We start from the raw sequence: 16,600 nt of genomic DNA on the forward strand, positions 1-16,600 counted from the left end.
TAAGATTCAAGTTGATAAGTTTTCATTGTTCATTATATTCTAATCATAATTGCATACAGTATTGTTAGCTTTGGAATATTTTATCTTTCAATGTTGATCCTAATCGAAAAATTTTCATTGTTCATTACATTTGAATTATAATTATTAGACTATTTCAATAGGAAGAAGTTTGAACTAATTTTCTCTCTTTTGGTCATGGTTGGCCCCTCCTTTTTTCAATACTATGTTAATTCCACCCTAGAGACTTGAGACAATTGAACATAGGATATATTAGCTTTATCACATAATTAAATATGACCTTACAAAATCTAAAGTGATTAGCCTTTCATTTGGTTTAGAATCAATGTTCATTGATCCATCTAGATTTGCTTGTACTTATAAAAGAAAATATGTGTTGTTGTATTTGTGTTTGGATATCTATATTTAATTAGTCATTAAGGAAGAGGCTATCTATTATACCAGGGTTGATTGGGTAATGTTGTGAACCACCTCATCATTAGAGTAGACAAGGAATACTTAGTATCTATGAAGATTGAGTACATTGAAAAAAACTATAGTTACACTATGAGAAACTTAGTATTATGAACCCCGTATTTCACATTTAACATAATTATTCAAGCTAGGCTCCATTCTTCTTAATTTTATATTTGCATATAATACATGCGTGCATTGCTCCACTTGAATCTCTTTTCCATGGCCTTGATAATCAATATATAGTGTACCTCTTGATATTGGCTAGCCTTGGTTTGCCTTGAAACTTATTCTTCAATCTTGTTATGGCCATTTTGCTTTTCTATTGCATAAGTTGTACCAAGATTCACTTGGACTCTCTTTTTGGCATTTTGATAAGAGAAACCTTTTTATGATGTTTCTTCTAGGGGATTGAGGGATATTTTCAACTTTCTAGGCATGAATTTTGTGAAAGTTTGCTTTTCCTTTCGTTCAGACCTTACAAAATGATTTGTGAGATGGAATCTTTAGCTTTTCATTTGTAGTATTTGACTAGTGGTGCAAAACATCTAATTCATGCTTCACTTTTATTGTTAGCGGAGGATAAGATATAGAAAAACTAATAAGCTATAAGTGACCTAAATTATTACTAAAGAAAATGCAATGTGTTGATACTTACATTTTTAGATAAACAGATAGATATAAAACTTGAAATTCCTTCATGCAGTGGTTATCAGATAAAATCTCCTTTTGGTCTTTAAGGGACAAGCTGTGCAAGATCACATAGCTCATTCCATGTGCAATGTTTGGTACTTTGAATCTATAAAGAACCTTTTTTAATAACTTAGTATGCATATTTATGCATGTTTTTATGTATCAATAAATTTATATAGACACCTCTATTAGTATAATGTCTAAACATTATGTTTCATGTTTCTTTTTCTTGTAGGCATTTGGCAAGGTTCCTCCTTTTCCTAGCTTTGAACATTTCAAGTGCATTGGAGTTAACAATAATTACAAATTTTTCTTCACTTTTCCCTAGGTTCATCTTTTACTACAAATTTTCCCATCCATTTTTTAGTATATGGTAATATGGCATTGATTCCTTTTGATTTATATTTTCAATGTGTTGTAATTACAATTGAGTTAATGAATGTTCCTTCTTTCAGTTCCTTGTAGGAAACTTTATAAGGAGTGAATGCCTCAGAGAATTATACACTAGTTATAGTTCAATTCACCCATAGATGATGAAAGCTACAAATAATTCAACAATTTGTAACTTCTTGTAATCTTAGTCTAACCTGATCATCAACAACGAGATTATGATAATACAAAAATTGTAGATAGTTGATGTTGACCTCTCTACCCACAATGTGAACATGGTGTGCCTAATAATATTAGAGTTATGTTTGAGCTCTGAGCCTACTCTGATTAAATCAAAATGAAATAACCTCCCATAGGGTTTAATATATTTCATCTTTTAGCATCTAGATATAGGTCATGTGGTTATACATTAGTACTTTTATTGTTAGAGTTGTATGGCACCCTCCAAGAATTTTAATTACATATTCATGTTTGAGTAATGTCTTACGTTTGTAAAGGTATTCATATATGTTTGAAAGGGTCTCTACCATGAATCTATTTCACACTGTGATTTTGTTGTGTCTTTCACATTTGAATATGATTTCTATAATAAACACAATAAACTCAATTTGTTATTAAATACTTATAATTTTATATCATCAACATAACATGCAACCTAGAACTTAGTTTGTAAATGACTTAACAAGAGGAAAACCAACTTGATCTTGTTACCTCTACTATCGTTGTACAATTTCAAATGTATTTCTTATAAATATTTTCATTATTCTTTTTACATTCATTTGAAGTTAAAGCTATTCTTTTTGTTGATTCAACTTTGTAAGTGATGTCCCCAAGTATATGGTTAACTTTGTTCAATTACTTGCCAATAAAGGCACACCATTAACTTTTTAGATTGTGCAAGTTGTAACTTCGTCCCTAGATATCAATTGATTTTTAAAAAATTGTACCACAAATGATCTGACAAAAAATTTTAGTGTTTCCATTAAATAATGTTAGCATTGAACCCCTATTATCAAGATGGGGCTCCATTATTCTTAATTTTATATTTGCATGTAATACATGTATGTATTTCTCCAATTGAATCTCTCTTTTCCATGGCCTTGATAGTCAAAATATAATGTACCTCATGATATTGGCTAGCCTTGTTTTTCCTTGAAACTTATTCTTCATGCTTTTTATGGCCATCTTTCTTTTATATTACATAGGTTGTACCAAGATTTTCTTGGAATGTACTTTTGGAAATATGACAAGAGAAACATTTCTATGATGTTAATTCCATGTGATTTAGGGATACTATCAACTTTCTGGACATCAATATTGTGGAAGTATGCTTTTCTTTTGGTTTATACCTTACAAAAAAAAATCTGTGAGATGACACCTTTAGCTTTTCATTTGCAATCTTTGGCTTGTGGTGCAATTATTATTTTCTTTTGGTTTAGACCTTACAAAAAAATTTGTGAGATGACACCTTTATATTTCATTTGAAAACTTTGGAGGATAGGATATAGAAAAGTCAATCTATTAGAAATGACCTGAATTAATACTAAAGACAATATAATTCTCAAATACACACAATTTTAGACAAATAGATAAAAAACATGAATTTGGATCCTATAATGGTTATTGTATATAAGATCCCTATGGTCCATAGGGAACAAGATGTGCAAGACCACAAATTTCATTCCATGTGCAGTGTTTTGTACATTAAATCTATCAAGCATAATTTTTAATAATTTAGTATTTATATGTATGCATGTTCTCTATCATGTACAACTCAGATAAAGGGATCATTGATTCATATTGATATATCTAGGCTAAAAAATGTGCTTGATCACTATAATGAATCTCATCCTCATCCTTGCCCAAAAGACATTCTTAGTAATTTAAGGAAAAATCCCCTTATTAGTTTTGTCATAAGTTTGAGCTACCAAGGAAAATATATTACAAGTTTCTACCCTATGTGGCATGTGCAAGATTTACATGGTCTACTGCAAGGTGAAGGGGATGCATCAACAAGATTTGAAGTGGAAGGAGTAAATTTTACCTCAACCTTCTTGACCTTATCTTGTGGATTAAACCATTTAGGATCTCATCTTTAATGTCTTCATGAGTGACCTTGAAGTCCTCCAGGTGATATGTAAACTTTTTAAGATGCTCTTCTATAGAAATAACATTATTACCTTGAAATTTAGGCATATTCTTTTGCCAACCACCGTACAACATGTCCTTAGGATATCCCCCAATAGTGGCATAATTAATAGTGTCCATTTGTCTTATGGTAGAAATTGAAAACGACAAGAGTTAAAACATGAGTTATTGAAATCGAAAGAATAAAAGAAACAAAAGAACTACTTACCACTCTATTACTAGTATGTAAAGGAGAATCCTAGATTCTTTCTTGTTGAAAGAGCTTTTTAGGATTTTCCAAAAATGGATGAATACCCTGCTTTGGATCAAACCTAGGTAACTTTTTAGGCATATTTACCTTGGGAAATTTTCCAAGTGAATATTGTAACAACCTTGGTGAAAAATCCATGTAATAATAGTTAATAATGGCAAAATAATAACCACGGTTATGGGACACTTATTCCAAGATGAATGTTGGGAAAAACATCCTAGTGTGGGTGTTCATTTGGTTTATTATGGCTAAGGAAATTGACAAAGGCAATGGAAAAGGATTTGGAAAGGAAAAGTGGCATTAACTGGCATTTTATTTATCAAAATAAAGGAAATTAGGAGAAAAGGAAGGTGAAAGGTCACATGTTTCACGTCAGGAGGAAAATAATGGAAAATGAAGAAAATAGAGTCCTCCTTAATAAAAAGGCTTATGAGCATGTTAGTTGGTACTTTTAGTCAATTGAATTTGGATATCTCTCTCTATTCTCTCTCTCACACACTCTTGGATACTTAGAGTTTTCTTGGAGCACTTCAGCATTGGATCAAGAAAAGAAAAGAAGGCAAGAGGAAGCAAAGATGAAGCAAGGCAGGATCAAGCGGCTACATCAAGATTATTTACAGGTATCGAGTTGCATGTATGATTTCCTTGCTAGTTTTGGAATGTATGGTTATGCATGTGTGTTCTTGGTTATCTTGTTGTCATCGGCATGGGTTTTTCTAGGTGTGATAATGTTCTTCAACTTTGTATTTCCATTTTTGGATATCCATGGTGTGATTGGGTTCTCATGTTTTTGGTTGTGTTGGATTGTTGGATGGAATCAAAACTAAGTGAGGTGGTCTTTAAAAGAAAGAACCCATAGTCTAGTGATCCCAGAATTAGTCTGTGCATTGTGGTAAATCCTCGGCCTAGTAACCCCTGAATCGTACTGTGGGTTGCGGTAAAGCCGGATTTTGTGTTACCTCGATGGGCCTTGGAATCCTTGATCGCTGAATGGCAGAATATACGACAAAACCTAGAGGTAGGTGCTTTCAATAAGGACTAGGAATCCTTGGCCAGTGAATGGCGAGATATATGGTAAAGCCTTAAGGGTGGAGTCTTGATTAGGCGTAGTGATCCTCAACCAATGTATCGCGAGATGTACAATAAATCCTAGAGACTAGGAGACAGATAAATTCCTCACGGTGTGGGTGGATAAAACTGGTGACATCCATGCTTGTTTAGGGCCTAGTGATCCAGTGTGGATTATGGTAAAGCCTAGTTATATTGATGAGGGTGAGGTGGTTTAGCCTCAGGAAGCCCTAGTTGATTTTGGTTATGAGTCCCACATTCATTCTTGGAATATGGCATGAGGGTGATTGGTTGAAAGAAATATTTGGTTCAGCTAATCTTATGGTCCAGTGGTATGTGGAAGTCCCACACTTGGTTGGCTTTTTCATTCATTAATAATATTTCTTTCTCTTGGTATTTCATGTGTAAATGTACTAGTTAATATGTGGATTTTATGGTTGTTGTATCCTTTCCATTTCTGTTGTTTATATGTTGGTTATGAGTATGTTTTATGAACTCTCATCATGTTTTTGATTTGTAAATGAATGAATAATGAATATATGACCTAATAGATGATAATACAACTGATGTGAAAGGAATAAATGCTTCTTAGTATTGTTATGACCTATAGAATGAATATTTGTGACATGTTTGACAAAATTTGTGTCACGGATAGTAGGGGTCCAGTCAAATCATTGATAAAATGTTTGTGTTAACATCTTTGTATCAATGTTATTTGTCATTTATGAATTTTTCATGGAGTTCTGGGTAGTGTCCCGTGTCCTAGCCCTGAAACAATGGCACAAAATCTATGATTGCTGGCATAAAGCTAGATGAGAAAGTCCATAGTCATTGGCTTTCCCTTGGTATGGGAGAAAATAGAAGGCCTCAGTCACATGCATGGACTTTCAAGGGAGCAACTGGGGAGTTAGATCAATGCACGTTGAGTTTCCTGAAGGGTTGGTCACCTATAAAAGGTTGGTTGGCTGCTGGAGGTTATATAGCATGTATAGAAGGTCAGATTGGTTGTGTTGTGTCTGTTCCACTTCCTTAACTGCACATGGGGAGTTGAATCAAGTCATAGTATCCTCTCGTCACATGTTTACCCCAATGGACTGGGTAGCTTGGGTAAATGTGGGAGGAGGGTGTTATAAATACAAATATTTGCAATAAAATAAAATACCCACCAATGACTTAGTACTAAGAATCCTATATTGTTCCCTAACATTGGTGCCAAGATGCTATTAGTTGAAACTATCTAGTTCTAAGGTAACTAGAAAAAATACAATATCACTAAGTAGTCTTTCTCTACACTTTTGGTTAGTGCTTCCGAACCACAATGGGAAGTTCCTAGATGACTTTAGGAGACAAAATATGATGCAATAAATAGTTGGTGACACCTAACTAAAAAACAAAGAGCAGTAGGTGATTAAGTGATGAAAGATCACATAGAAAAAATGTAGTATTACCTATAATTCAAAGTTAAATTTAATGAAATAACATTGAAAAAGGTGCTAATAAATCAACAAGATAAAATTTACATCAAGCTTTAATTTCTATTTTTGGGTTGAAAATGGCATGGAACCTTATGCAAAAAATTAGTTTATTGTTGGGAAAACAACCTAGTATAACTATATTATGGAAACATGTTTGTTTAAATGCAAAAAATAGAAATTACAACAATAATTTATGAGTGTCCTAGTGACCAAAACACTAGTAAACTTGGGTATCTGTGCTTTGTTTGTATTCAATGTTCTTGCAAAATTTTCCATGTCTTGTAAAGGAAGCTCTATAGTCTTATTATATTGCAAATAATGATTACAGTTTTAATAGATATTTTAATTAAAAAATAAGACGATATCATATTATTAACGGTAAAATGAATATTTAGTAGTTGCAGATCGAAGGGTCAGATTCATCTTTCATCCCTGGACTATCCAAAGAATGGAGCTTCTAGTCCTTAGTAGGACTCTTGAATGGTCGATGCTATCGGTTACATAGTTTTTATAGGAAAACCATTAAATGATTTAAAAGGTGGAGGGACATACATGCAATGCATTGGAAACAGAGTGGGAATTTTTTGAAGTGATTAAATGATATTTCATGTGTAATATGTAGCCCAGTCAATATTCGGTTAGAAACTCATATTCTAATACCTGACTTGATATTTCCTAGTGTTGTAACCAACTAATAAGACTTCACATGTTTCACATGTGTTTTGATATTAGATGAGTATGAATATTGCAGGATATTTTTTTTTTAATATAGTCACAAAATCATAATAATTCATTTATGTTTATTAATAATAAACACAAATAAAATGAATATAAAACTACTAAATTAGTAGTTTATATTGATTTATAGTGAACACAATGAGACTAATATACACAACTAAATTAGTCATTTCACAACCAAATATACTACTATGTGATCACCCGAGGAAACCATTTAAGATATTGTAAATTAGCCACTAATAGTCATTTATATGAAAATTTTAGTCATCGTTTGAAACAAATTAATAACCAAAGAAATATGACCAAAATGTTGGTTGTGAGATAAGATCCTAGAACTTAGCCACTAATATTCATTTATATGCAAAGTTTGGTTGTCGTTCGTAGTCACACATTTGTCATTTCTAATAGTCATTTATCTATTTTCTTGGTCATTGAATGTGGTAATTAGCGATTAAATCAATGACCAAATTCGTGACTAAATATACTACTAGAAGATAAAATTGAGAAAACCAATTAATGACTAAGCTAAATATGACTAGATTGGTTACGAAGATAAGATACTTTAAATTAGCTACTAATGGTCGCATGACCAAACATAGTCGTTTATATGCGATTTTTAGTAATTTTTTTTGTCACTAATTTTTGTTTTTCTACTAGTGCAATATATATGAATCAACAACTAGACTAGTCTCATACTCGTGTGAGATGGGGTCGATTCCAACCGATACCACTATAACCTCTAGATGCCTATGTATTCCCTTTTCGTAGGTATAGGTAAATCAGAGGGATTTGAACTTCAAATCTCTTCTCACATAACACTTCATTGTCATAGCGATTACAAATTGATTTTTGCCCAGGGGCTTGACAAATATTGAAATACATTACTTAACATGGATATTCATATATTTTATTTAATGTATATATTAAAATATTTTAAATTGTTAGAGAATTACATAAAATGAAAATATAAGAAATTGGCTTCTGCTATTACTCATAATTTATTTTATTTATGTGTACGTGTGTGTGTATGTGTAACAAGTTCAAAATTGAACTACTTTATTATTACTCTTAGCTATTATCCTTCACAATTTATTGTGTGAATATATTTGTGTAAGGAATAGGCATAGAATTGAACCAATTTATTTTTCATATTATTATTCTTTATTTATTTTTATCAATTTTTTAATTAAGTTGGAATTATGTTTTATTATCATTTATTTTTATTACCTTTTTTAAATAAGTAGAAAAAATAAATATGTACAAAGATCTTATCAAAAGGAAGAAAATATCATATATAGATAGGAGGAAAGAGCATCTTCTTCAACTTTTTAATGTTGAACCTAGAAAGTTTTGGAGGAATATTCTATTCCTAAAGTGGAAGAAAATAATTTTATCCCCTTAAAGAACTAGGATATCTATCTTAAGAATGCTTATGGTTCTCCTAACTCCATGAGCACCATCTTAAACGCTCTTATAGATCAAGAGGATATATTTTCAATGGAAGACATGGAGTTTGGGATTAACCGACTCGCTAATAGGAAAGATAGATATATTGAAGGCTATCAAGCTGAAATTTTCAAAATGGGAAGGTCTATCCTCATCCCTCATATAAAAAAAATCCTCATTTTGGAAGTAAAACAATGATTTACTAAGCATTCCCTCTAACTACAAAACCATTATGATTAGCCACATTTTAGCCAAAGTGTATGGGATCATTTTGGAATGAACATTAGATTTTGGATTGAAAGCCATGGTAAAATATCTATAGGGAAATATGGATTTAGGAGACATCACTCAACTATATACCATCTTCTTACTCTTAAGATCATTTCCTAGGAATGTTGCAACAATAAAACTAATCTCTCTCGTTGCTTTGTTGACTTTAGAAAAGCTTTCGACATAGTTCCTAAAATTAAGTTGTGGAAGAGGCTAGAAGAGATTATGGTTCCCCTTGAGTTGAGAGTTGCTATGACTAGGCTATACAAGAATGTTATTTCCAATCTTAGGACCGCTGAGTCTTGGTCATAATAAATTAAATGCAATATCAAAGTTAAGAAAGTGTGTCCCTTGTCCCCTATCCCTTTTGGAATTTACAATTATAAGCTAGAAGAATGTTTGGAAGCTATATGATGTGATGGCCCTAGGCCTATTGGTATGGTCATTACTCTTCTCCTTTATGTTGATGATATAATTCTTCTAGCCACTGGAGTCATGACAATATCAGGAAGAAACTTAGAATTCTCCAAGCTTACTACTGCAAGATGGGTATGAATGTTAATGCTAAAAAGACTTAGGTAATGACTATTAAATCCAAAAATATCAACTATGATAATTTCTTTTATGATAATAACTACTTGTAGAAATCTTCTTCATATAAGTATCTAGGAATCGATACTCATCATTAGATCAACTAGAATTATAACAGTGATAAAAGAATAATTGAGGGTTGGAAAGCTTATTATGGGCTTAGAAGCAATTCTAAGTTGATAGATATTTGGATATGGAGTAAAACAAGTTCCTCTTTGAGACTCTCGCCATCCCTATTATTTTATATAGATGTTAACTTTGGGGATGTAGTATATCTAAAGAATGTGGAGGAAGATTAAGTTGATCCAAAATCAATTCATAACCTACAACCTCAATATTAAAAGAAATACTCCATATTCTATGCTCTTGATTGAATCTCACCTTCCCCCCATTATGATTAGATATCTCATGTATAAGAAGAATCTATAGAACATGGAAACCAAGGCGCTCCCCAAAATTTCTTTCAAATCTAGCCAAAACCCCAACCTCCAGCTCAAGCGAGGTTGGAATAAGGATGCTTATTCTTGGATAGACCATTGGTGGGTAAAGGAGGAAATTATATTGGAGAGTAAGGATAATATTAAAAATATTATTACTTCCAAATTTAAGGATAAGTTGTGTGATGATAAGTAGTTAGAGAGAAAAATGAAGCTAAGGTTCTATAAGGAGTTGATTAACCCCAAAATTGATAAACATAATTATCTTTCTCACTTGACCATGCTAAGAAAAAAAATGATTATTTCCAAGATCAGAACTAATTCTTATGATCTTCAAAGTGAAATAGGGCATTGGTCAGTTCCTAAAACACCTTGGGGAGTAAGAATATGTCACCTTTGTGATACTAAGAGGGTTGAAGCTAAAAAGAACTTTCTCTTGGATTTACCAGCTGTTATCCATTCTAATTTTCATAATCTTTGCCCCAATACCAACCTTCTTGACTACTTAAGTCAACAAAACTATGATGATCTACGAATGTTTCTCTCCATTCTTTTCATTCATAGAAAAAAATATTAAAGAATGCCAATTAATCTCTTACTTTCTTAAGGTTCGATAGACCATATTTTTCTTAGCGGACATTAATCGCCATCATCGTCATAATTATTTTTTGATTTAATACTTCACTACAATATCTTCCCCATACTAAAGAGTTTCACAATTAATTATTTGAATGTTATTAATCTTATTTTCTATAAGTTAATATATATCAAATAAATATTTATATAAATTAATGGAATAAATTAACTCATGGATAAATTTAATATTTTTAGTTTATATATATATATATATAAGTTTTCAATGAATTATAGTTTTAATTGATATGAATTTCCGTAGATTTGTCTCCTATTTCATTTTCTTTATACTTTTAATTTTATTTCTTTCTCTCTCTCTTTATTATTTTTATTTTATTAAAGATGGAAAATTCTAGTTATGTTGAAAGGCATGTCTATTTTGAAATAAACTTTGAGAAAATTATATATATATATATATATATATATATATATATATATATATATATATATATATATATATATATATATATATATATATATATATATATATATCTATATATATATCTATATATACATATACATACATATACATACATATACATATATATATATATATATATATATATATATATATATATATATATATATATATAAGTTAGGCATTTTGCATTAAGTTAAATGAGGATTACATAGACGAAAAAACATTTTGCTACTACTCTAATCAAAGGAAAACTAGACAAATAACATAACTTTAGAGTCTTGAGACTGCTAAGACCTCATCTAACTAGAGCATATTGTAAATAGAAACTTATAAAAATAGGATAGTTGTGCCAAGCCTTGACATACATCAACATGAGAAGATACCTTGAGAGAGGAAAAAGACAAAATCTAACCAAAAATTCAAAATACAAAATATATATACTATTTTTTATGTCTTTGTTCTTCCTCTTTTCTTGAAAATTTAATCCATCCTAAAAAGTTGTCAGGAGTAGATGATGTAGAGACAATGACTACATTTTCTTGAGGCATTTCCATTTCAAGAGGATTTGCAATAGTGGATGCTTCCTTATCACTTTTCGATTGATTTGACTCATGAAAATGTTTACACCAACTTGTGGACAAATACAAGATCATGGTTGTATCTCTTTATTCTCCATTCAAGGGTTCCAGACGAGAACAGGAAGCTGATGGGCGAGGAGGGATCCTAGTGTCTATAGGATGAGATGGTGTTGTGTGGAGCTAACCTGAGGCCGAAGGACTAGATTTGGCTACAAATGCCTTTTGTTTTTTCATGTTATCTTGCTTGTGAGCTAATGAATTATTATATCTTTTTGGGTCTTTCCATCCTCAATTCTTTTTCTTGGTATTAAGACGATGATAATGTCCTTGAGAAGAAGAGAAAGCATTTTGTACATGACCTAGATACTGACATGACCTATAGAAAAAAGTAATGTTTTCATAATCCACTAGTTGCAAAAAGGTTATGCCATTTCAATTTATCAGGATCTTATCAAGAAACCCTTTGTTGAGATTTATTGCGATACATATCCGTGTGAAAGTTACAATCCCTCCCAAGGTTTTTTGTATCTTTTTTAATAAACCAACCTAGAGAGTTTCCTACATAAGATAAGATATGCAAAGCTAACAAATGAATGGGAATATTAGGAAGTATTACCCAAATTGGAGTGACTAGAGATGTCATGGATAAAGGGTTGAATTCAAGAAACGATGGATGAAAGGAGCACCTAGAATGACCCAAAAACAAAGTTCCTTGATATAAAAAACTTTGACTATTGGTGCAATGGAAAGGATACAAGGATATTTTTCACCAAACACATAGTCCTCCAATTTTCTTGTCAATCGCTACGAAATAATTGGTAGCACCTGTTCTCAAATTAATTTTTTAGTCCCTACAAAATAATTTGGTAGTGCTATTTGATACAGAATGATATGGAAGTGCACTATCAAATTTTTGTACTGTGATTTTTGGGAAGATGAATCGACTCATATATTTCCAAATCAACTCTCAATGGCCCTATCTTGCTCCTCAACACAATATACAATTAATTTTGCTTTTGCCACTAGATTTTGCAACATGAGTTCAAATTTTATAGTCGAAAAACTAGTTCAAAATAGGGTACTCTATTTTAGTTTAATAAAATTCAAGTCACTAGAAGAAAAACCACACATTCTCTACACCTAAACATAGTGAACATTCCTTCACAGAGTCTTGAAACCATTACAACAAGAATACAAAAGATAAATGAACAAATCACATAATGATTGAAGCCACAATGTTCAAATTATTAATCTAAATTGATTCAGCAAGTTACAGGCTCTCAAATTGATCAAATGCATAGGAATAAAACAATAATTAATAACAATTCATAAGTTGAAATCACTTTGGTATAAACACAATGTTTCCATTCATTCTCAAACCATACAATCTCACAGTCCCATTTTCTATTAATTTACGTAATTTACACATAAAGTACCTTCTAGTTCACACAAATTCGAAGGTATATGTGTGTTTGCGAACTTCAGAGTTGTAGTTACATAGAGAAAACAACAAGTTCCCATTTTATCCTCCCTTCAGGAACTCCTCAACGCTCTTTCATTTATTCCCAAAAATAAAAACTGACTATGACAACCAAGAGTCATGAAATTTGAATTGTTTCCCCTTCTCCACAAAATAATGGAAACTGAAAATTATATTTACAATAGAAAATAAATTCTCCAAATTATTTCTAAAACAAATAAAAACTCACTCCTAAATTAAATATTTAAAATTTCTTAAGAAAACATTTATTTCTTCCAACATTACCATGTGACCATCCCATCACATTGGTAAGATCTTGTCTAGACTTCATCAAATTTTGTGCTCAACCTATGCACCTGCATCAGGCTCCCTAGGAAAGAAATATTTATGAGTTCTTGCTCATAAGTTCTTCAATAGAATAACCTTCTTTTTGTAGAGATGCAACATTCATCCAAGTAGATTCCTCAATCAGATGACCTTTCACTTCACTAAGTACTCCATATATATATTTCCTCATGTTTTCTTTGCAACATTTGTTTCCAAAATCATTCCAGCCTCCAATATTTTTTCCATAGGTATTTATTTTACCCAATGTTGTTCATTGACTTCATCACTATTTTCATTTGTTGTAGATGATTCTTTGTCACCATCTTGATAAGGGTACACATTAGTTACATTAAAAATTGGTGAAATACCAATGCCTATGGGTAACTCCATTTCATAAGGATTTGTAGAAAACTTAGAAACTATCTTGCAAGGACCTATTTTCGTCATCTTAAATTTATTATACTCCTTCCTCAGAAATATCTCCTTTCCTAGGTGAGCTAAAACCATGTCTCCCACCTCAAAGTTCACTTCTCTTCTTTTTAAAGTAACTTTCTGCTTCTATTTAGAGCTGTTGACTTGTAACCTCTGCTTAAATTTCTCATTTAACTCACTCATGGCTACTACAAAATCTTCTCCTTCAGCCCTTATGTGTTCTAATTTTACCAAATCTCACATTTCACTAACTCCCCTAAGATGCATTCCATACAAAATATGAAATAGACTTTTCCAAGAAAGTTACTGATCAAAAGAGAACTATTACCTCGAAACTAGAACTATAGGCAAAAACCTCAAAAAAAGCATGAAAAAATAACTTGAAGACGAAAAGTGTTGATGCTAGAATAATGTTTTTTAATTTTTGTGATGTAATTTTTCAACATTTTATAAAAATGGAAGTAAAAGCCATTTTTTTGTGCAAAAAAACGCCTTGAAAATAAAAAGTGTTGATGTTGGAATAATGTCATTTTTTGGGGGTAAATTTTCAACATTTTTTAATAATGACATTAAAGATAAAGTATCATGACTCCGAAAAACCTTAAAATTCCAACAATTTTTATGCATGACATTAAAGATAAAATATCACATCTCTCAAAAGTCTTAAAATTCCAATGATTTTCTCTTAAAGTTCCAAAGATTTTCAGGGATGACATTAAAGATAAAATACCATGTATTTGAAAAAAGCGTTAAAATTCCAACGATTTTTAGGCATGAAATTAAAGATAAAATATCACGTCAATGAAAAACCTTAAAATTTCAACATTTTCCAGCCATGGTGTTAAATAAAAAATATTTATAACTGTTTTCAACCATAACATTAAAGATAAAATATCATGACTTAGAAAAACTTAAAATTTTGACAAATTTTGAACCTTGGAATGAAAACCAGAGATCATGACTACAAAAAGCCTTAACTTTTGGACATATTTCAAGCATGGTATTATGCAAAAAAATTATGACTAGTAAAACTTAAAAAAAAACACATGAATGAAAGGTTATACAAAGTAATTTCCTTTTTAAATGCTAAAAGTATAATGAATTTAAAATCTTAGCCTAAGACAACTTGACACATTGCAACAAAAATTTAAAAATCAATCATCAAACTGACACAGAGTGTAGGCAAACTCGTCCCATTGTAATGAAAACTTAAATACCAACCATGAATTGACACATTGTGGAGGCAAAATCGATCCATTAAAAAAAAAACTTTAAAATCAACTATCAAATTGATACATAATGGGTTCAGGTTGCTAATCGATGATCGACGAGGGCGCTCTAGAAAAAAATAAAATAAAACAAAATATTAAATAAATATATAAATAAAAAAATACAAAACACAAAAGAAAGCAAAAGTTAAAACACTGAAAAAGGAAAAAAAAGAAAAAAAAAAACACAATAAGTTAAAAATGATAATATTAAGTATATAAAAATATATATTAAAACATTAAAAAATTAAAAAAACATGACAAAAATATGAAATATATAAAAAAATAACCAAAAAAATCAATTTTAAAAAATATATAGAAAAAACCAAAATTAAGTTTTAAAGCTTAAAAATTGAAATAAATAAATAAATAAATAAATAAATAATTACAAGAAAATGTCCCCCCCCCCAAAAAAAAATAAAAAAATTAACCAAAAAAAAACACTAAATATCACTTATTAGATAATTAAAAAAAAACTAAATAAAAAACATTAAAAAAAATAAAACATTAAAAAAAAACACAATAAAAACAATTAAAAAAATTTAAAAGAAATAATTAAAAAAACAAAAACAAAAAACACATTTAAAAAAAATTATAAAAGGAAAACCTCATAGACCCTGGGTGTGTGAGGGTCAATTCCGTGTAGCTCTCTGCTCGCCTAGACCCGAGGCCCCATGGGCTGTGGACATGGCAAGATCGATTCTCGGAATCGACCTTACCCTACCTAGCGCCTAAGGGGTGTTGATTTCTTTTCATATATATATATATATATATATATAACTAACTTTTTTATTATTATTATTTAGTAATTGTTTTTAATTTACTTTTTTCCATTGTTTTTTTATTTTTTATTTTATTTTATTTTTAATGGCTATATATATATATATATTCTAAAAAGAATTGTTTTAATGTTGTTTCTTTCTTTCTTTTTTTATTTATGTTTCTATTTTTTTTTGGAATTTTTTTTTGTTTTATTGTTTTTTTAAAATTGTGTTTTATTTTTTTGTTATTTTGTTATTTTTTATTTTTTTATTATAAAAATCTGTTATTTAATATTTCATTTTTAGTGAAAAGAATCTAAAATACCTATTTTTTTTAATAATAACTATACCCAAAATCTGTATTTTTTGTCAAATGTTTAACATTTTTATTTGTTTGTGACAATTATTTTATGTGTATGGAAGTATTAATTAACGATATATAAATATATAAAAAGTCCTAACCTCAAAATATTAATGTTATTGTTTTTGTTAACTTTGCAAAAAAAAAAAAATTCCTTATGAAAAAATATTGCAAAGAAAAGAAAAAAACACATGCTTGGAAAATCCTTAAAAAAACATCTTAAGACAAAAAACTAGAAGAGGAATAAGACAACTTGAAAATGGTTAAATAATCATCATTTAAAAAAAAATTCGTACTTAGGACATAAGAATATCTAAAGTAAAAAAAATATGCCTTAAAAAAATGTTGATGTTTTTCAAAAT

Source organism: Pinus tabuliformis, chromosome 1_1 (genome assembly GCF_031772625.1).
Source record: "Pinus tabuliformis cultivar Carrire ecotype Pingquan chromosome 1_1, CPIR1, whole genome shotgun sequence".
Classification (NCBI taxonomy): Eukaryota; Viridiplantae; Streptophyta; class Pinopsida; order Pinales; family Pinaceae; genus Pinus; species Pinus tabuliformis.